Here is a 23843-nt window from a genome sequence, read left to right on the forward strand (position 1 = left end):
CAGCCATCCCATTACTGGGTATATACCCAAAGGATTATAAATCATGCTGCTATAAAGACACATGCAGACGTATGTTTATTGCAGCACTATTCACAATAGCAAAGACTTGGAACCAACCCAAATGTCCATCAATGATAGACTGGATCAAGAAAATGTGGCACATATACACAATGGAGTACTATGCAGCTATATAAAAGGATGAGTTCACATCCTTTGTAGGGATGTGGATGCAACTGGGAGCCATCATTCTCAGCAAACTATTGCAAGGACAAAAAACTAAACACCACATGCTCTCACTCATAGGTGGGAATTGAACAATGAGATCACTTGGACACAGGAAGGGGAACATGACGCACCAGGGCCTGTCGTGGGGTGGGAGGAGGAGGGAGGGATAGCATTAGGAGATATACCTAATGTAAATGACGAGTTAATGGGTGCAGCACACCAACATAGCACATGTATACATGTGTAACAAACCTGCACATTGTGCACATGTACCCTATAACTTAAAGTATATTTAAAAAAAAACAAAAACGAAAGGACTTGAGACATGAACGTAGAATGCCTGGGTTCAAATCCCAGCTCTGTCACTTACGAGCTGTATATTTTTGGACAAGTTACTTCATTTCCATGCTTCAGTGTTTTTGTTTTTTCGCTGTAAAATGGAGATAATAATACTGCTTACATCATTGGGCTGTCATGAGAGTTGAATTATCTTACGCAAAATGATTAATGGAGAGCCTAGAAGAAATTGCAATCCTCATAAACATTAGCTATGGTTATCTTTTGCGTCTTTTTTTTTTTTTTTGTCGTGTGTAATATGAAGGTTTGGGTTGGGTACCTGATGGATAAAGTCAACGAGTTCATTAGACTGCAGACTTCTGGGTTCAGTATTGTATTCTTAGAGTCCGGAACAGGGCCTGGCAAACAGCAGGTGCTTATTATGTTCTTGTTGACTAAATGACTAAGATTCTGCTTTTCTTATAAAAACTGTATAAGAACCTATTTGCAGACATTTATAATGCTGAAATGTTACCTCATAAAATTAAAAACATTCAGAGTGCTAAGATGAATAACCTGAGAGCATCAAACTTTTAGTCAGGGTCCAGTCAGAAAATGGAAATGCTCAAGCCACAAATAGTTCAATAGACACAGTTGAAATATGGGGAGCTAGTTACAAAGAGGCCAGGAGAGCTAGAAAGCCATGGTGAGGCTGCCCAGAGATTAGTCACTACCACCCCTAGGTGAGTGGAGGAAAAGTGAGGAACGGTCCTCCTGGGACTGTGGAGGGAGGGGCGCTCTAGCCCTGCTGTATTTGCAGGCTGACCAGCGAGCTCTCCCACCTCCAAACTCCCACTGGCGTCTCCTGTTGGCTAAATCCATCTCCTAAATCCATCCAGTAGAGCATCATGGCCTTAAAAACACAAATGGTGTCAGTTACAAGGAGTAGGCCAGGAGTATTGTTTTCACTGAGGCAAGAGAGGATGGGAATTGTAGTTTGCAGTGTCGGCCTCCCTGCTCCACCCCAACAGTGATCCAGAGAGGTGCACGGGAGGACAAGGAATGGATCTGAGGACAATGGGCCCAGGCCCAGGACCCCAACCAGGGGGTGTGTAGTAGTCACATTCTAGATGAGGTGATTGGCAAACTATGGCCCTTGGGTGGCATCCAGCCTGCTGTGCATTTTTATAAATAAAGTTTTATTGGAATACAGCCACACCCACTCATTTCCATACTGTCTATGACTGCTTTTGTGCTACAATAGCATAATTTAGTTGTAACAGAAACCACATATCCCCCCAAACCTAAAACATTTAGTATCTGGCCCTTTACAGAAAAAATTTGCCTATCCCTATTCTAGATTATGTCTAATCCTCACAACCACCTGCTAGGTAAGTATTTTTACCCTTCTATTACACATGGGGAATAGGCTCAGAGATGTATCTGACTTGCCTGAGGATGAGCACCTAGGCCAGAATGGAATCTGCATTTCATCTTCATCGGATCTTTTACCAATTTCCAACTCCTTCCATTGTGCCCCTCTGCCTTCCTAATTTAAGGAATCTGGTCATGGTGACAGGCGCCCCACATGTCTTCCTGCACCCTCTGAGCCATCCTCGGCCCCTGCACCTCTGCTGGAACAAAAGTATGCCTTGGTTTGCTATCTCTCCGTGACATGTCTATGGCCCCTCATCTCACCGTCAAATTCACAGAGTACACAGCAATCGAAGTTGTCTGAATTGGAAGCAGCCTTAGGTCATTTCCTAGGAGTGACTTAGAAGTGTTCTGCAGCTTGAAGCTGCTTGTTTGCTAGACTGTCCTTTCCAGGTAGGCAGCTGGTCCTTAAGAAACTCACTTTTTTCCTTTCTGCTTGTTTGCACAGTCATCACAACTAAGCAATAATAGCAAAAGATTTGGGAGAACATCTCTGACATAATGGAAATCAATGTTAAAATGAGATTGGCTTTACAAAATAAACAGTATAGTCAACTCTTTAGGCATGCTTCTCCTGTAAAGCTAAGTACACCTGGCTGATGGAAAAACAATCCCTTCAGAATGGAATATTATTGCCAACACTTCCCTGCATTGCTTGGACATTCATCTTAGGCAACAGTATTTATGAGTCAATCTGTGTTGTCTTTGTATAACAACAATAGCAGCAGGAAAAAGCTCTTAGAATCCATGTGAATTTATGTTTACTGGAAATTCCGAGTAACTGTAAGCTAGACACTGCTTGCATTTGCTTTGTTCACACAGATGGCAAAAATTGCAGCTCTGGGAAGGACTTAGAGAGGTAAGTAGAATGCACGTGAGATTAATAAAATGAGGATTTACATGTGATGACACACAAAAAAGGTGGCACCATGGCTGTAGTAGTATTTGACTTAGCATTTAGCTGACACAGGTATTTTTATAAAGTATAATGTGCTCTCTTGCCTCGGTGAAAACACTACGCCTGACCCACACCTCGTAGGGTAACTGACACCATTTGTGTTTTTAAGGCATGATGAAGCTCTACTGGCCACCCAGTCCCTCTTCCCATGACCATTAGAGGTTTGGAATGACTTAGCCTGCATTGTAGGGAGCTGGCAGATGGCTGTGGCCACAGGAGGGACTGTGGAGGTGCCTGTACCCTCGGGGTAGGCAGCAGGCACTTGCTTCTAAGGGGCTCTGGAGCTCGGGAATCTATTTCCATTTTGGGGATCCTGGGTAAATGTCTAAACCCCTAGATATAGAAGTTCACAACTATTTCATAAGAAGCAATATGATGGTGTAGAAAAACCTTGGGCTTCAGAGGCTAAAAGACACGAGTTTGAATCCTGCCATTACTAGCCAATCCTCTCATGAATCTGATCCCCTTTCCAGGCCTGAAAGAGAGGTGGGGAGGCCTCTATGACAGCTGAATAATAGCCCTCAAAGATAACCAAGTCCTAATCTCTGGGATCTGGGAATGTTACCTTATATGGAAGAAGGTCCTGTGTGGATGTGGTTAAGTGAAAGGTTTTGACATGGGGAGATTATCCTGGGTGATCTGAACAGGCACTAAATAAAATCAAAAGAGTCCTTCTAAGAACGAAGCGGAGGGATATTTGACACAGAAGAGAAAGAAGACACTGTGACCATAGTGGAAGCAGGAAGAGACATGAAGATGCCACACAATTGCTTTTGAAGATGGAGGAAAGGACCACGGAGTCCAGGAGCACAACGAATGCAGCAGCCTCCGAGTGAGAAAAGGCGGAGAAACAGGTTCTCTGCCCGCCAGACTCTGAAGAGACTGTGGTGCTACTGATATCGTGATTTTAGGCAAGTGAATTTGATTTCTGCCTTCTGGCCTCCAGAACTATAAGTGAATAATGGTGAGCTGCTTTAAGCCACCAAGTTTGTGCTAATAATTTGTTATAGCAGCCACAGGAAACTGATACAGTCTACCCTCATGGTTGTATGTATAAGAATCATGCCTAAGAAAATATGCCAAATCAGTTCCCCAGATCATGCCCCACACAAGGGGGTAGGACCTGAGGTCAGTCATCTGAGGTGATTTTGAGGGCAGGGTGTAGTAACTGAGAATAAACTCACTGGCACTCCCAAGTTTATGTTAGAATGTAAGAAACTGCTCCCAGCATGGGCACTTAGTATCTGGCATGGATGAGCCCACCTTTCCCTGTGTTCCATCTCCCTGCTGCCCTCCTTGGACCTTCATGGTCTTCCATCCGAACCTTTTGTCTGTTCAGCCCACTTTGCCTGCAGCCATCTCTTTCCTGCCAACCCGCACCTCACATTGCAGGATGGTGGGGAGGGCACACCCAAGTCCCTGGTCAGGAACTGACCCTCTTCCATTCTGTCCTCTCTTTGGCTTGGGAGTAAGGGTCAGAGCTGGTGGGTGGGAAATGGCTGGATGATTTTCAGAGATGAGGCCAATTAGAAGAACCTGAGGACTCATGGGGAGGAAAGAGAGATGGGTTGGAGGCAAAGGCTGTGTGCCCAACACAGGTGGCCTCAACCTCAGGATAGTAGTTTTGAGCTCAGGAGAGCTACTGCTCCTCTCCTCCTCACCTCAAGGGCTCCAAAGAAGATTCCATAGCATTCAAGGGAGGCTTGGCTAGGACAGTGGCTTCACTGCCTAAGGAGCAAGGGTGCCAGTAGGAGGTCCCCATGGGGCTTCTGATTCTCATGTGGGAGGTCTACACATAGGGCTGAGGTTAAGAATGACCCACATGGCCAACATGGCAAAAACCTATCTCTACTAAAAATACAAAAATTAGCCTGGAAGTGGTGGCAGGCACTTGTAATCCCAGCTACTGGTGAGGCTGAGGCAGGAGACTCGCTTGAACCTGGGAGGCGGAGGTTGTAGTGAGCCGAGATTGTGCCATTGCAATCCATCCTGGGCAACAAGAGTGAAATTCTGTCTCCAAAAACCAACCAACCAACAAACAAAAAGAATAACCCAAAGAGTTCTCTCGGTATTGAAAAAAGGTCACACACACACACACCCCTCAGGGCTGCTTAGTGTAGAAACATCAGTATCCCTGGGAACAGAGGCCTGGAGAACCATCAGAGTGGTTAAAAACAGCAGTCCCCACTAATGCAGCAATAGCCACAACAAAACGTTTAGTTTCTCTACCTTCCAAGAAGTGAAAGGTTAAAGACCTTTGCAAGAAACTTCAAAGCTTTACTGATGTGCTCAAGGCCTCTGGCCATCTGTTTGCTCAGGAGACAGGAACTTCCACCTGGAGAGAGCACAGTCTCAGGTTCGAAGGAATCAGGCAGACAAGTCTGGCCCACAACTGAAGGCCCCAGCTCAGGGCAGCATGATGTTTGCAGCTCAGTTGTCTCCTGGCCCAGCCTGCAAGGAAGAGCTGGAGGAAGGGTGCATTAGGATGAACTGCAGAGCCTCTTTCCTGTCCCTCAACTGCCCTTCTCCTACAGAATCAAAGGTTGTGTCGTGTCACTTCTCCAAGATGTCCATGTAAATCCATTATATTAATAGTGGTCCAAGTGGTTCTTCTACATTAGACCTGGGACAGTGCCAAATGATCCTCAGCCCACAGATGAAAGGGTGGTTTACAATGAATAGTCACAGCCCTGCTGTCAGGAGAAAGCCTTACCTCATATCAGGCTAGGCAGTGCTGAATCTAGGAATGACTATACTTTCCTCAGTGAGCTAAACCAGTGGAGAAGTCACCTGCAGCCTATACTGGTGGAGAGACTGGGCTGAAATTCAACACCAATACTTTTGTCTTCACCCTGTGGCCAGGCCTCACAGATGTCCTCTCCAGGTTCAGCAGTGACTGAGCAGAGAAAGGCTTCAGCATTCAGTTTGCAAGGTGATAGCAAGGAGGAATAAGGAGAGGCAGAGGGTCCCAAGGGAGGGAGCCCCAGATCCAAGGGAACTTGGAAGACAGGATCACATGGAAGGGTGGTAGGGTTGACTAGAAGGTGGGAGAGAGGGAACCCCAGCATTAGGCTCTCACCTTTGGGAGGTCTGATGCTAAAGGGCCTTTCCCTGAAAGTTCCAAAATCATAGCAAGTTCAATAAAGCTCCAATGTTTGTTCTTCTCATTCTGAGATCTCTTAGACTTTTTAGTAAAGAATTCCACATATTGCACATGACTGGTCAAGATAAGATGGGTCAAGTGGAAGGTAGGGACAGTGATGACAGCCCCACTTTTCTTTAGAGGGCTTTGGCTGGACAAGGGTGGAAAAGGAAATATTCATAGGCCAGTAGGAACAGAGAGGGACTGAATTCCCCACATTTTACTGTGGTCTGATAAGGCACAACCTGTAAGTCTGCAGTGGTGGGTCCTTGGCATGCTCCCGCTACCATTGCTTCATGGAAAATGCCACAGAACACTAGGCACAGTCCCTTGCTTGGGCAGGAGACCATGCTGTGGAGTAGTTAGGAACACTGACTCTGAGTTAAGTTGTGCTGGGTATGTAGCCAGCAGCAGACAGAGAGACTGGACAATTCACCTGTTTTTCCAGGGATCAGTTTTCTCTCTTACAAAGTGATGTTAATTGTGCTACTTCCCTCATGGGGCTCCTCAGAGGACTGAGTGCCGGAACACATGCAAGGTGCTTGGCCCAGACTGGGCTGTATTAGTTTCCCATGGCTGCTATAACAAATACCACAAACTTTGTGGTTCAACACAACATGCATTTGGTATCTTACAGTTTTGGAGGTGGGAAATCTGAAATTCGAAGCCGGCAGTATATCATTTTCAGATCTCTCTCTGATTCAGATTCTCCTGCCTCCAGATCGCACTTATAGGATTCTTCTGATTACATCAGGTGCACCCAGAAAATCCAGGATAATCTCTCCATCTGAAACTCATATCTGCAATGTCCTTTATTTCCCAGGTAAGATAACGTATTTTGTTATCTGTGGAAGGGAGCCAGTATTGTATTAGGATGTTGTTACCTGTGGAAGGGAGCCAGTATTGTACAATCAGCACATTGGCTTACATTAAAAACTCAGTATATATTGGCCGCTATTATTTTTCTTGTACCTCCAGCCAAATGGAAAATCATAAATAGGAAAAGGAATGCTTTCTCTTTTGGCCTGGACACCACCATGCTGTGTTGCCTTGAGTCTAACAATACACCACAGAGGTGGTAGAAATGGCAGTGGCACTATGTGAGGGCTGGCCTCCAGCAGAGGTGTTCATAGTAACTCACTGGATAGTGCTGCTTCTTAGGTGGAGAGAGAAGTTGTCTCTGATAGAAACAGTGATATCTAGTGGATGTTCCAGAGACATCAATACTCAACAGAAGGACTGAGGCTTAGAGAACCTGCCAGGTGCTGGTTGGGCTTGGTGGGAGGCAGCATGATGATGGATCCCAGAAGCAATGATCAAGTGTGGTGCCCATGTCTTTCCATAGTTTTGTAAACATTTTTTTTGCACAGTGATTAGACAAAAAGAGAAAGAAAATGGCAATTGCTGTAAGGTGAATGCCAGGATTTGTTGTCAAGCACATGTTTGATCCCACTGGGCATAGCAAAAATAATATGGAAGCCTTTATAGGGGGCTGGAACTCCTACAATAACAAGTAGCGGCAAGATCGGGTTAAATGTAGGTTCTCTCTATCAACATGTGCCCACTTTAAACCCTCCACTGGTGTGGTCTGGGAAACACAGGTTGCATAAGTCAGGTTTGCAGCTCAGTGCTGAGCACTCTGGAGGGGCTCTGGAAATGCCTGACCTCATTCTTCCCCTTCTCTCCCTTTCCTTGACTATGACCTCATTGACTTGCTCTAGATGCTCTAATCTTTCCCAGCAGTCTTATTGCTTATACCTCTCAGTTTATGCTGGCACCGTTTCTCTTCCCAGAGAGCTGCCTCAGCACTCTTCTACTCGCGCTGCCCCACTTTGAGGCTGAGGGTGAGGTCACAGGGTGGCTGTGCATCAGCATTTGCATTGCTAGAGCAGCACTGTCAGAGCCTTAGCTTGCATTCTCTCATGCATCCATGCTCGCTGACCTGTCAATATTCTCATCTTGAAAGCAGCACATTCCTCTTCTTGAACTTGGCCCAGACATTGCACGTATGAACTCTTATGGGCTAATTTACAGCCCCTTCATTGAGGCAGCTCTGCAGGTGATTTCCCAAGTTTCTTATTTTAGTTATCCATCCCCACTTCACCTCCCCATCCCCTCTATTCAGTCTAGGACTTACCTCTTGAGTATGTCACTCTTCATTAGCACCTCTTCCAGAAAAGGTACTCAGGATGGAGAATTGTCTTAGTCTGGTTTCCTCTAAAAGCAGAGCCTGAGACAGGTAGTTTATTTGGGAGTGATTCCTGGAAGCCAGAGTGTGTTAGAAGTGAGATGGAGAGCAAGGGAAAAACCAATAAAGAGTTTGCAGTTGAGCTGATTACCACTGCAGGCAACTGAGGTTCACTTCCCTGGGATCCCTGAGGAACTGTGTAGAATAAACCTTAGAATTGTCTTTCTGAATGTCAGAAGCCTGGGACATTTATCCACCAACTCCTGTGACCTATTTTCAAAGTATTAACACCCATTTACTTCTGGAATGAGCCTGGACATGGCTCAGTGGTCCTCCAAGGCTTAGGAGAGGCTTGGGGCGACCAACAGGGAGCCCTGACTCTTGAGATGGGAAGCTAGATGTGTGCTTAGAACTGTCCACCTCAGGTGTGCTAAAACCAAGTGGGCTTAAAAAGTGTCCCTCAGGGTGAAATTTACATGAGGCAGAAGTAACTTTAGAGAAGGCTTAAGAATGTAATCTTTCAAAATTGATCACCTAAACTGGTCATTTCTAAATTATCTATAAATTTTATATGCCTAGGCTGTTCCCATTGCTCCTCCTATGTTCACAAGAGGAATTGATCTGTTTGCCACTATGATTCCTTTACGATATATGATTGGCACTCTGTTGGTGACTTACACTCCCTCTGCCTAGATGCCTATCATTGTCATTCATTCTCTAATTTAGCCAATCAATTAGTAAACAGTCAACCCCAAAGAGAGACTGGTTAATATATGGAGGTGCATATTCATGTATTTATAATTCCTTCCTTTACATTCCTCCCATTCAAATAGAAGATCTGGACTTCATTGCTTCAGAGAAAATTCCTCTTAAGGCTGAAGGCAGAGAAAGTCAGCATGGATTTCTTGCCTAAGCTCTTGGGAGTTTAGAGAGTTTGTCAAGGAGGTAAAAGAGGCAAAGGGACTTGAGGATTTGGACGGCATGTCTCGGAGAAGTAGCCCCACTCCTAGAGGAGAAGTAGATGGTCTTTGGCTTGATGGAGAAAGAGGTGAGCAAGAGCTGTGGTCCTGGAGTAGAGGGGATCCAGGCCCGGGTCTCTGTAAGGGCTCCCCAGGATGAGAAAAAATCTTCAAGGTGGAATGGTTGGGTGATATATCTTATTCCTGCCTCCCAAGCCTGCTGCAGAAGTACCAGAGGGGATGTGTAGACAGAGACAGTGGAAGTCTTAGCAGTAATATGAGCAGACAGGTGGCTGAGCCCCCTATGCATAGCACTTTTGATGCAGTGTGAGATCTTGGACTTTTTAAATGACCCCCAGGAAGGGGGAAGACAAACTAAGAAAGGGACAGGGTAAATTTCCTGCCAGCCTGGCGAAGTGGGGGCTTAAAGTTGGTAATTATATTGATTTATTCAAACTACACAGTTAGGGGGCTTAGATGCATACCCACCACGTAAACATTTATTGCATGTTTATGTTGTGGCAGGCATTTTGCTTGACATTAAGAATGTAAATATGACAAAGACATGGCCCTTTACTTCAGTGGGGCTCACATCCAGTCAAGGAGGCATATATCTAAGGTGATGATGATTGAAATGTATATACAATGATAGGTATCTACAGATACTATGGAGCCTAAGGAGAGGGTTTGGTGAGAGCTAAGAGAAGGGTTCTTGGAAGAGACAATGTTTGAACTGAGCCTTAAGAAGTGGAAGACTTTATCTATCTGGAGAGAAGAGGAAGGGGATGGGAGGCTGTATAGGCAGTGAGAACAGTTTGAAGGGAGAGGTACAGGGGTAGTATTAGTTTTATATTGCTGCATTAAAAATTACCACAAATTCAGCAGCTTAAAAGAACACACATATTAGTAGTTTACAGCTTCTTAAGTAACTTCTCTGCTGCAGTGTCTCACTTGACTCTAAATGTCCAATAATTCACATTTATGTTTCAGTGGTGAGACTATAGTCAAGAAAACAATTCCCCTACAATACATAATCTCTAGGCCTCCTTTTGATGAATATGATCATGAATTTACTCCTCCTACCTCCCACCAGAAACTGTAGTTCAATGGCACTTTTTGTCTTGGAAGGAGGTAGATTTTTATTGAAACGCATGACTCTGACCTTGGAGACTGCATTATCATTAATTTTGCTTTTCATGAGTTTTTAAATGTTTCCATCTGAACAATAATCATATGAACATGAGGTTGACACTTTCCCAAGAAATGGCCGATACTAACAATAACTCAGAAATGCAGATTTTGACAAGGCTAGATTTGATGATTTGCACATCTTGAGAAACTGTTAGAATTTTCGAGTGAGACCTTGAAACCAAGAAGACTCAGCCTTCTGGATTTACCTGAAGCTTATTTAACACCTGTCCTGAATACTGATTCCAAGGGGACTCAACATCCTCATAGAGTGTTATCTTCTCAGCATCTTCCAATTAGTCTGTCCCGGAGCAGGCTCTGGAATCCAGGGCTCCCAATAAGATTCAATGTGGTGTTGCAGTCTTGGGCCAGATTATCCTAATATTGAATTTATAGTGTTTAAGAAAAGAGTGTTGGGGTCACTACTCTTCTAGAGTGGTTTACTTTGGAATCACCCTGAAGCCTCTATGCATTCTTCAGTCATAAAAGTTGCTTTGAAAGTTGCTTTCTGAAAGGACCTTAAATCATCTTCCTTAGTTCTTCTATTTTAACTGCTCTAATCAGTGTTCTCTTGAAATTTTGCTAGGAAATGAAAACTTGTTGCCATCAATTTGCATAGAATATTCTCTTATGAAAAATTTGATCTCCTCTGTATCTGTGGTTATATCTTATTTCTAATCCTAAATATATTTTCTCTTTTTCCCCTAAGAGCTTACCTTTTTATTGGTCTTTCAAAGAATAATGTTTTGGTTTTATTTTTCCTTTCTCCTTTTTTTCTAGATCCAGTTAATTTTATTGCTCCTTTTCTAATTTATTAACTTGAATCCAAAGTATATTTAACTTTAGCCTTTGAATTTTTTTTTTTTTTTTTTTTTTGAGACGGAGTCTCGCTCTGTCACCCGGGCTGGAGTGCAGTGGCTGGATCTCAGCTCACTGCAAGCTCCGCCTCCCGGGTTTACACCATTCTCCTGCCTCAGCCTCCCGAGTAGCTGGGACTACAGGCGCCCGCCACCTCTCCCGGCTAGTTTTTTGAATTTTTTTTAGTAGAGACAGGGTTTCACCGTGTTAGCCAGGATGGTCTCAATCTCCTGACCTCGTGATCTGCCCATCTCGGCCTCCCAAAGTGCTGGGATTACAGGCTTGAGCCACCGTGCCCAGCCAGACTTTGAAAATTTTTAAGGCTATAATTTTTTTCTAAGTATGATTTTGCTGTGTCCTGTGGATTTTGTTTAAATTATTCTGATTTCAATGACTTGCTAGAGAACTTGAAGCTTCAGTTTTAATTAATCTTTGATTCAAAGGTAGGCAGGTATGTTTATTAATTTATAAGTAGTTAAAATTATCATTAAGCTTATGATTGAATGTATGATCACTACAATTCCTACTTTTAAAAATTTATGACCTGGTGCAGTGGCTCACACGTGTAATCCCAGCACTTTGGGGGGCTGAGGGGAGTGGATTTTCTGAGGTCAGGAGTTCAAGACCAGCCTGGTCTACATGGTGAAACCCCATCTCTACTAAAAATTAGCTGGGTGTGGTGGCACACACCTGAAGTCCTAGCTATTCTGGAGGCTCAGACAGGAGTATCACTTGAACCCTAGAGGTGGAGGCTGCAGTGAGCCAAGATTGTACCACTGCACCCCAGCATGCGCAAGACAGAGCGAGACTCCATCTCAAAAAAAAATTATGAAGGTTTTCTTTGTGGCCATATGTGTGATTGATTTTGGACATACAAATAAACATATTTTTCTATTCTGGTATGTAAGTTCTTATATATGTACTAATTACTCTACATCCTTACTTATTTTTTGACTTCAAGTTAAGTCCTGTAAGAGGTATATTAAAGTATCCCACTGTTTGCATTTCTGATAATTTTTATTTATTTATCTAGCACATATGTTGTGTGTGTTCTGAAAAACTTCAAGCAAACAAATTATATAAGAGAGGCCAGGAATTCATTGTAATCTTAAGTATCTGGTAGAATCAGATGTAAATCTTCTCTGGGTTAACATATTTTCAACTCAGGCCTCAAAGAATTCACATATCTAAGTCCAAGAAACTTGCGCTCACAGTCAGACATCATAAAACACACAAGGAAATAAGGCGTCGTGAATAAAAGCAGGAACCAATATTATTAGACACAACAGATAAATTAAATGTATTTAATATTTACTCATAAATTCTTATATGTTTCCACTGTGTGTTAGGTATTATTCTAGGTACTGGAGATACAACAATGAAAAACAACAGAAAATGTCCCTGTCTTTAAACATTTACATTCAATTTAAAAAAATCAACTGTATAGACTTAGAAGGAAAAGGGGCTACAGAGAAAAATATAGCAGGAAGTGAGTATATGAAATGTACACGAGCAATTTATATTTGAACAAAAACTTGAAGAGGTGAGGAAATGAGGCATGTATATCTGGGGGGTTAGATGAAAACATTCTACAGAGGAATCAGCAAGGGCAAAAGCTTAGAGGTAGAAGTATGCCTGACATAGAAGGTCAGGGTGGCTGAGGTGGTGTTACTAAGTGGGAGAGGTAGAATTTAAGGTCAGAGTGACAATTAAAAGAAAAAAAACGGATTGAAATACGATTATGGGAAAATAGACTATTAAAATAACTAAGCAGGTGTAAGAATAAGTGAAAACTTCTAAGACTAGAAAAATATCACAGTTAATATTTGGGAAATATTGGATGGATTAAATATCAGATCAGACATAACTGAAGAGACAATAAGTGAACTGAGAAATAGGGCTGAAGAAATTCTATACAACACGGCAAGGAAAGACAAGTAGATGACAAATGTAAAACAGAGATTTAATAAATTTAGCGGGAATTACAGAAGGAAAAAATAGAGAGAATGAAGGAAAAGCAATGTTTAAAGTCAAAAATGGTTTAGTATCTCAAGAATGGAAAAACACCAACTCTCAGTTTCAGGAAGGTCAATAAGTCCCAAATAGGATAAACAAAGAAAAAGCCACACCTAAAAACAACATAGGGAAATTGCCCAACATTACATACAACTAAAAATATTCAGTGAAGCTGGTGAGAAAAGGCAAATACCTACAAAGAATGACAATTACAGTTATAGCTGACCTCTTAATAGTACTAATGGAAGCCAAAAGACTATAAACTAGTATTTAAAAGTTCTGAAACTATATCTAGTGAACATATATAGTGAATTTACTATATTTTATAAGTAATGAACTGTCTTCAAAGTTAAAGAAGACATTCTCAGACCAATAGAAATTTTGTTTACCACCCACAGATGACCGTAAAGAAAATTTGGGAATGCGTATTTCAGGGAAAATGAAAATGATCCCAATAAAGATCTGAGATGCAGGAAGGAAGGAAAACATAGAAATTGGTAAATATGAAATTCAATATAAACACACATTGATTAGATAAAACACTGATGATGATGATGTCTAATTGGTGGATTAAAAAACAGAACAAAAACATTGATTAAGAGTGGCATATAAAGCATTGTAGAGGTGATGAAAGTGAAATTGCTCTGTAGTTCTCAGGTTCTTTCTGACAAAGTTAAACATGGTGAGCAAATTTAGATTTCTTAGATAAGTTTTCATGTTTAAATTTCTAGGGCCACCACTTCGTCTGCCCCCAGAAAAAGAAAAAAATAGTGTATAATATCTATTTACTTGAAGAAAAAGTTGGTATGAGAAAAAAATGGAGTCTGTATAAGAACAGGTCAAGAAAGGAAGGAAAGAGAGAAAAAAGAAAAACTAGAACAAATGTAGAGCACAACACAAGACAATATAAGCAAATCCAAATACCAGTAATCCCAATCAATGGAAATGAAAAATCAATTCTAATAAAAGGGAAAGGTTATCAAACTGGATTAAAAATATTTATGCTATGTATTAATAAAAATGAGAACAAAGAAATGTTGAAAACAAAAGAATGAAAAAGACTTGTACTAGGCAAATAGCAACAAAAAAGCTGACATATTTATATTAATAAAATAGACCTAAAACAATGCTTAGCAGAGAGGAAATGAATCACTACATAAACATAAAATATTCGATTTACCAGGGAAGACAAAAAATTCTTTTTTTTTTCTTTTTTTTTTTTATTATTATACTTTAAGTTCTAGGGTACATGTGCACAACGTGCAGGTTTGTTACATATGTATACTTGTGCCATGTTGGTGTGCTGCACCCATCAACTCATCAGCACCCATCAACTCATCATTTACATCAGGTATAACTCCCAATGCAATCCCTCCCCCCTCCCCTCTCCCCATAATAGGCCCTGGTGTGTGATGTTCCCCTTCCCGAGTCTGAGTGATCTCATTGTTCAGTTCCCACCTATGAGTGAGAACATGCGGTGTTTGGTTTTCTGTTCTTGCGATAGTTTGCTGAGCACGATGGTTTCCAGCTGCATCCATGTCCCTACAAGGACACAAACTCATCCTTTTTTATGGCTGCATAGTATTCCATGGTGTATATGTGCCACATTTTCTTAATCCAGTCTGTCACTGATGGACATTTGGGTTGATTCCAAGTCTTCACTATTGTAAATAGTGCCACAAAAAACATACGTGTGCATGTGTCTTCATAGCAGCATGATTTATAATCCTTTGGGTATATACCCAGTAATAGGATAGCTGGGTCATATGGTACTTGTAGTTCTAGATCCTTGAGGAATCGTCATACTGTTTTCCATAATGGTTGAACTAGTTTACAATCCCACCAACAGTGTAAAAGTGTTCCTATTTCTCCACATCCTCTCCAGCACCTGTTGTTTCCTGACTTTTTAATGATTGCCATTCTAACTGGTGTGAGATGGTAGCTCACTGTGGTTTTGATTTGCATTTCTCTGATGGCCAGTGATGACGAGCATTTTTTCATGTGTCTGTTGGCTGTATGAATGTCTTCTTTTGAGAAGTGTCTGTTCATATCCTTCACCCACTTTTTGATGGAGTTGTTTGTTTTTTTCTTGTAAATTTGGTTGAGTTCTTTGTAGGTTCTTGATATTAGCCCTTTGTCAGATGAGTAGATTGCAAAAATGTTCTCCCATTCTTTAGGTTGCCTGTTCACTCTGATGGTAGTTTCTTTTGCTGTGCAGAAGCTCTTTAGTTTAATTAGATCCCATTTGTCAATTTTGGCTTTTGTTACCATTGCTTTTGGTGTTTTAGACATGAAGTCCTTGCCCATGCCTATGTCCTGAATGGTATTACCTAGGTTTTCTTCTAGGATTTTTATGATATTAGGTCTAACATTTAAGTCTCTAATCCATCTTGAATTAATTTTCATATAAGGAGTAAGGAAAGGATCCAGTTTCAGCTTTCTACTTATGGCTAGCCAATTTTCCCAGCACCATTTATTAAATAGGGAATCCTTTCCCCATTTCTTGTTTTTGTCAGGTTTGTCAAAAATCATATGGCTGTAGATGTGTGGTATTATTTCTGAGGGCTCTGTTCTGTTCCATTGGTCTGTATCTCTGTTTTGGTACCAGTACCATGCTGTTTTGGTTACTATAGCCTTGTAGTATAGTTTGAAGTCAGGTAGCGTGCTGCCTCCAGCTTTGTTCTTTTGACTTAGGATTGTCTTGGCAATGCGGGCTCTTTTTTGATCCCATATGAACTTTAAAGCAGTTTTTTCCAATTCTATGAAGAAAGTCATTGGTAGCTTAATGGGGATGGCATTGAATCTATAAATTACCTTGGGCAGTATGGCCATTTTCATGATATTGATTCTTCCTATCCATGAGCATGGAATGTTCTTCCATTTGTTTGTGTCCTCTTTTATTTCACTGAGCAGTGGTTTGTAGTTCTCCTTGAAGAGGTCCTTTACATCCCTTGTAAGTTGGATTCCTAGGTATTTTATTCTCTTTGAAGCAATTGTGAATGGAAGTTCATTCATGATTTGGCTCTCTGTTTGTCTGTTACTGGTGTGTAAGAATGCTTGTGATTTTTGCACATTGATTTTGTATCCTGAGACTTTGCTGAAGTTGCTTATCAGCTTAAGGAGATTATGGGCTGAGATGATGGGGTTTTCTAAATATACAATCATGTCATCTGCAAACAGGGACATTTTGACTTCTTCTTTTCCTAACTGAATACCCTTTATTTCTTTCTCTTGCCTGATTGCCTTAGCCAGAACTTCCAACACTATGTTGAATAGGAGTGGTGAGAGAGGGCATCCCTGTCTTGTGCCAGTTTTCAAAGGCAATGGGAAGACATAAAATTCTAATAAAATAACCACAACATAGTTGAAGTAAAAGCTGTTAAAAGTATGAGGAATTAAAGACAAGTCCACCATCATGGTGAAAAGGTAATACATATCAATTTTAGTAATGAACAGATCAAACAGATAAAGTCAATAAACATGTAGAATATTTGAATACTATAATTAAATTTGATAAAATGAAAATGTTTATAATTAACTCTAAAATCCACATTCTTTTATACACATGTAGATAATTTATGAAAAATGATCACCTTTTAGGCTACCAAGCAAGTCTTAACAAATTTCAAAGGATTTTGACAACATATAGAGCATGCTATCTGACTACAAAATGTTTTTATTCTGTGTTTCTACTAAAAAAAGTAGACAAAATCATATGTGGGGAACTTTAAAAGCCATATTTACTAAATAACCCATGAGTTAAAATGGAATCATAATACAAATAAAATTATCTGTATAACTAAACCTTAATGAAAATATCAGAACTTGTGAGATGCAGCTAAACTAGGATTTGAAAGTTAATTTAAATTCATGTATTTGCACTTGAGAAAAAAAGGCTGAAAACTAATGATGTCAGCATCCCATTTTAGAAATAAAAAAAGAACAATAGAATAAACTCAAAGGCAGTAGATATATAAATTGAAAACAAAGAGAATCAACAAGGCCAAATGAGGGCTCTTTGTAAATATTAATTAGATTGACAAAACTGTGGTAAGAGGAATAAGAAAAAAAAATGCCAAATAAAATATGTAGATAACTAAAGAAGGGTCAGAGATTTAAAAGATAATGAAAAATATTATGAACCAACTTTATGACAAAAGAAGTTAAAAGTTAGATGAAGTGCAAAAATTGCTAAAAATATATTGACTCAAGAAGAAATGGAAAATTAGTATAGTCTTAGAAGCATTAATCTGTAGTTCAAAAATCTTCCCCTTAAAGAAAGCAAGATGCCTCGATGGTTTTACAGGTAAATTCTTGCTAACACTCAAGGAACAGATGATTTCAACCTTACATAAACATTTCCAAAAAATATGAAAATGGGAGCACTTCTTACTCTTTTAAAGAGGCAAGTATAACTTTGATGCCAAATCAGAAAAGGAAATAAAATGAAAGACAAATTACAGGCCAGTTTTACTCTTGAATATAAAGACAGAAATTCTTTGGAAAATATTGGCAAACTGAATTTAACACACATAAGAAATAGCATATCTCATTATCTAATTTGGTCTATGATAGTTATGAAAGTTTGGTTTAACATTAGAAAATTGATTAGTATAATTCACTACAATAATGGAAGAAAGAGCAAAACAATATGATTATTTCTATGGATGTAGAAAAGAAACTACTTGATAAAATTTAACATCCATTCATGATTTAAAAATAAAAAGTCTTTAGCAAATAAGAAATAGACTTTAAGTTTCTCTATCTGATAAAAACTACAAAAAAGTTTTCAGCAAATATTATTCTTTATGGTAAAGAAAGGGAAGAAGAAAGTATGCATGCAGTTATTACTTTTTTGTATACTGTCCATGATGACCTAGCCGTTGCAGTAAGGCAATTTAAAGACACCACATGCGTAACAATTAGAAAGGAAGGGAAAAATTTTAGGGTTGTCTTCATAGTAAACTCAAAGAAAGATACAGATAGATCAATTATTAGAATTAAGAAGATATATTAGCAAGGTTGCTAGATAGGAAATCAACATAAAATAACTGCTATTCTATATATCAGTGACAAACAGAAAAATAAACCAATTTTAAAACATAACATTGAGAAATATCAAGTAGCTAAGAATAAAGCTATCATAATATATGCAATAATTAGGGAGAAAACGAAATCTTTATTTAAAAAACCCTAAATTAATGAAGAGATATATTGTATGGCTCAGAGCACTTAACATTGTAAAATATCTCTCCAAATTGATCGATAGATTCAGCCTGATTCCTGTGAAGTGTGAAGGGTTTTCTTTTGTTGTTGTTGCTGTTGCTGCTGTTTTCTTCCCTCCACCCCCGTGGAACTTGACAGCCTACAGCTAGTTCTAAAGTGAATGTGGAAGTTCACAGAGCCAAGAATAGCAAGAGCATTCTTAAAAAGGAAGGTGGGGGACTAGCTCTATAAAAGATCAGCATTTGCTATAAAGCTATAGAAATGAAGACAATGTGATATTGGCACAGAGATAAACAATATGATGTTGAAACAGGAAGAGAACCCTGGAATAGAGAAGCACACATATGAACACTAGACATATGACAGAGGTAGTATTGAAGTTCAGTGGGTAAAGGGTGGATTTTTTATTACTTGGTACTGGGATATTTGGTTATCTAAATGGTTAGAAATGAAGCTGGAGTCCTTCCTCACACCAAATAATGAACCAATTCCAGATGGTCTAAATGTAAAAATGAAAGATAACACTATAAACATTTGTAAGACAAAATAGGAGACTATGTCTGTTCTCCCACAGAGATATTCCCAGAGATTGAGAACAGTTTCCTGAAACATAAATGAAAAGATTGATAAATTCCACAACATTAAAATTCAGAATTTCCATTTATTGAGAGAGAGAAAGAGAGAAATTGAGAGAAAATAAAGACAAGCCACAGCAGGGAAGATGGCTGCTGCACAAATAATCAACATGGCATGCTTACCCAGAACACATAAAGAAATTTCATGATTAAGTAAGACAAAGACAACCAAATAAAACAAAAATTTCACAGAAAAGGAAACATAAGTGGCCTATACACATGTGAAAGTTATTTAAAAAAAAAATCAATTCTTGGAGTGGTTGAGGAGCAGTGGGCCGTCTTATCCCCTGCTGCTTTGTGTGTAAATTGCTTCCACCACTTTGAGAAACAGACATGGTATAGTAAATAATAAAAAGTACACAATCAAAGATTCAGCAATTTCACTTCTAAGACATATACTCTGGAAAAAATGTTTACAAATGTGTACCAACAGAGGTGTATAACAAACATAGCAGTGATAGTACAACACTGGAATTAATTGCATTATATCCATGCACTGGAATATTACACTACAGTAAAAATGAATTAATTACAACTGCATGTAACATAAATGTAATGTGTAGCCAAAAATGCAAACAGCAGGAGAATAAACATAATATAATTCCATTTGGGTAAATTTCAAAACATGGAAAATGAAACAATATGTTTTTTGGGGAATCTATCAAATGAGGTAACATTTTCAAAAAGAGACAGAACGATGCTGCTTTTTACTAAAGGGTATGACAGAGGATGGGGCCTAAGGGGATCCAAAGATGGCTAAATCTGCTGGGTAGAGAGTACCTGAGTGTTTTGTCTTTTTGTCTCCTCTACCTAGGCATACAAGTGTTCATCTGGAAGTGTTTAATAATTAATAAAAACTATTTTAGAATAAATGAATAAAATATCTACCACATCCAACAGCCCTGCCTACAGGTAAACACATGGGAGTTTATGAGATTAAATGACTTGCTTGGTTTCCTTGTTTGGTTATTTCAGAGCCAGTTGGAGCATGAAGCTTCAGAATCGCCTTCCAACTCTCTGTGCACTGCACCAGCTGCTTCCCATAGACTCCTGGTAAAATATGTAAGTATTAAAATGTTTTCATACACCTAAGTGGATACACAATTCCAACCTACTGAAGCAGCCTCTTTTTCCAAGCATTTTCCTTTCTGTTTCTCCCTTATCAGAATGTAAGGTAGAACTAACACTCCCTACTATGAATTTCTAAAATTCATTTGATAAAGTACCTTGAGCTGTTCAGGTCAAAGGCAAATGTGGACTAGAACTTTACAAAACCTTGTCATGATAATACAGGAAAAAATAATACTATTTTGTGTCATTCAAATTCTGGGTAGCTTTAATCAATCATTCAATATGTTTGTCATAAGCACCTAGTAACTAATCAGCAATCCGATAGACAACATGCTTATTATCCTCAAGGACCTCAAAGCCTATGTAGGGAAACAGAACAAATACACAGGAAAGAGAGAAGGATCGTGTATAAGCTAAACTGAAATACTAGTATCTAATATCTGCAATTAGATTGTGGAAAAGGGAGGTGTCATCCATCTCCAATAGATCAGACTCCCATTGAAGACCAGGAGAGGATAAAGATAAGTATATGGGGGTAGAAAGAATTACTTCTTGACGTTTGTTAATGGTATCAAAAGTAATGAATTTGAAGTTTACCCAGTAAGCACATCAGTTTTTGTAGATGTTTATTTCTCACAAGCCCCAAGCTGACCTCTATTGAATGGTATACTAGGTAGATGGTTAGATTGTGGTCCTTTGTGTGCTGAGGATGGCTTTGTTTTACACCCTGATGACTTATGTCCTTGTTGGCCCTAGAATTGTCAATTACTGCTTCCTCATTCTTTGCTTTGTGGCTTACAAGAGAGCGGAAGGAAGAAGAGCCACCACCCATAACATCAATGGCTGCTAACTGAGGAGTGTTTTAACATGCTGCTACAGCCTATCCTCAGCTTTCCAGAAGGTGGAATCTTGTGACAGTGGAAAGACAGTAGAAGAGAGGAAGGTATGCCAGTAACCAGCGATGCCCAGCTGGCTCTACTAGGATTACGTACAGCCTGTATTTGTTCTGATTAGTGAGTGTTTGTGCCATGGTTGGTATTATTTGAAAACCATTTCTGGCTACACACCAGTTGTAAAAAATAAGCCACACTGTTGCCTTTTCTAGAATAATATAAGATAACAAATTTGTTATTAAGCTAGAAAATGAAAGTAAAAAAAATATGAGCACTGGTAAATCTTACTGTTTATAACAATTCAATTGAGCCATTTACATCTTGTTTTATTAAAAAATATGCAACCAAAAATAGAAGTACTCAATCTATTGGAAAAATGTTAATATGATTTTTTTTTCTTGTTTAATTAAGGCCTAACCTTATGGCAGAGTTTCTCAAGCTCAACACTGTGGGCATTTGGAGCTTGGGATAATTTCTTTGTTGTCGGGGGCTTTTGTGTATTGTAGGATGTTGAGTAGCACCCCTGGCTTTTATCCCCCAGATACCAGTAACACCCCTACTCCCAGTTGTGAGAACCAAAAAGGTCTCCAGACTTTGTCAAATGTCCTCTATGGAACAAAATCACCCCGCTAGGGAACCACTGCCTAAGACATTCCACTGTGATTTTCAAGTAGAACCTGCCACAGACATTTTATTCACGTGGTGTCAGTGGAGTCAATCACCTGTCTACACGCCTCATACTTAATGAAACACAGCTTTCATTTAAGCCATCTATCAAAAAAAAATTTAAGTGTTTTCTATTTATTTCTTAAGTTTATGGTCTTGAGTTTATGCTCAGCTGCCACTGAGCCCTTTATTTATAATTGTAAGTTGGGAAACTCACCTGAAGTGGAGAGAAATGGTAGGGGTATCTACCTTGTGTTGGAGATAGGTTTAATGTGGGTCATGAGTCCTGAGAACCAGATTTGAGATGATGTTGACCTACAAGAGTCCCAGATCACTGCCATCCCAGCTTCCAGGAAACTTGATATAAATTTCTCAGTAGCTATACAAGAAAACAACTGCAATAAATTGCTTATTAATGTCTACCATATGCCAAACCTTTGAAGAATCACTTGGTTCCTCAAAAGCAGTTAGGATTCTTGTTGCAAGCAATAGAACACTCAAGTGGTTTAAGCCATAGGGAATTCATTAGCTCATGTAATTGTGAAGTCCAAAAGTAGGGTGAGTTGGTTTGTTCTCAAGGCTCATGCTGTCATCGGGCCGTGGCTCGGTTTCCCTGTGGTTCTTAGTTTTGCCCTCCTCTAGGTGACTGCGTCATCCTCAAGCTGGTAGCCAAATCTCTGCCATCAGTTCCTGGGGCCACATGTGTCCCCAGCCATAGGTTCTCTTTCCTCCATTTGCAGAACAAAAGCCCACTTAGGACACAGGTTGAACCCACCTAAGACACAGGTTCTGCCCCTGGATCAATCACTACCATGATGGTGATGTTTTGCTCTGACCTGTCCAGGCTGGTCGCATGTGCCCATTTCTGAACCGGTCACTGTGGATGAGGGGCACTTAGGCAGAACCAAACGAGTCCTGACGTTGGAGCAGGGGGTGGGGACAATCTCATCCAGACCATATGACTTCTCCATAGAGGGTGAATTAAGTAAGTGCTGGGGTGTCAATCACGATACCCACCACCCCACAGTGGCGTGTTGAAAATGCTGTAGCACATGGTGTTGAAAGTACTATAGCACATGGGGGAGCAGCAACTTAAAAGATTAAAAGAGCTGCCACACTGTGGTGGGATGGGAGGTGGCACAACCCTCTCTAAGCTTCAGTAACTCTTAGCAAAGGGTCTGTATTGGGGCTGGAAGCAGGGGCTGGAGCGCCTAGCCCAGGAAAACAGACACTGGACAGAATAGGAATGTGATTTTAGTCTCTGCTGCCTCCGGGCTGTTTGTCCTCACACCGTTTCCTCATCCTTCTCCAGCTCTACTCTGTGCCACAGTGGGACACATGGCCCCAGACTGCATTTCCCAGGCTCTCAGGTCATTTGACCTCTTAGCTGGATCTGACCCATGGGAGGCACTCACAGGAATTAGGAGGGTAGAGGAAAGGGCGAGACTGAGGCATTTGTCCCACCCCTGTGCCTCAGGCAGCATCTCCAGCAGTGATCGTGTCTCTTCTGAGTCCATGACTCCAAATCCTACTGGACAGATCTGGTATGCTTCCAAAATCCTCCCAGAATCCCTGGTCTATGGGTCCTCACACAACTTCATCTTCCCTCTGTCCCTCCAACCAAGGTGTGGTAACAGTTCCCTGCAGTTGCCAATCTCTGGGGGGCACCGCCATCCCCTGTTTGGCTTCTTAGCCTTTCCAGTCACATCCACTCCCCATACCACCAATTCCCAGCACTAAACTTCCTCTAGTTTAAATACTTAGAGTAGTTTCTCTTTCCCTGGTTGTTCCTAACCCAACACTTACATTTTTTCTCAGTGTAGTGTGGCCTGGAGAAGCAAGAGTTACATGTTGAACTACATTAAGCTGAGACCTCCAGGGTGTTACTGACCCAACCTCTACACTTCAGTAAGCAGCTCTCTATTGGAAATTAAAATGCGTCTTCTTTAGTTTTTCCTCCCATCTCTAGAGTCAGGGATTGAGGGGACGGTGTCCTTGGGGATGAGGTATTGTGATTATCAATAGCAGTAATGACAACTGATGGAATGTTTAGGTTTGATTTACAAGGAATGCTGGATTTGCATTAGTGTGGTGGGTTTAAAATAACA

The 23843-nt window shown here is 40.4% G+C and overlaps 1 protein-coding gene across 1 annotated transcript in view; it reads left to right on the forward strand.

Annotated features, from left to right (window-relative positions):
• Positions 1-23843, forward strand: part of RMI1 (RecQ mediated genome instability 1) — a 640651-nt gene that overhangs the window by 582115 nt on the left and 34693 nt on the right. Inside the window, exons 13-14 of the mRNA XM_065530754.1 lie at positions 20081-20167; positions 20933-21189. The gene's annotated coding sequence lies outside the window, so the exon portion shown is untranslated. The remainder of the gene's footprint in view (positions 1-20080; positions 20168-20932; positions 21190-23843) is intronic.

The sequence above is a fragment of the Macaca fascicularis genome, chromosome 15 (assembly GCF_037993035.2).
Source record: "Macaca fascicularis isolate 582-1 chromosome 15, T2T-MFA8v1.1".
Classification (NCBI taxonomy): Eukaryota; Metazoa; Chordata; class Mammalia; order Primates; family Cercopithecidae; genus Macaca; species Macaca fascicularis.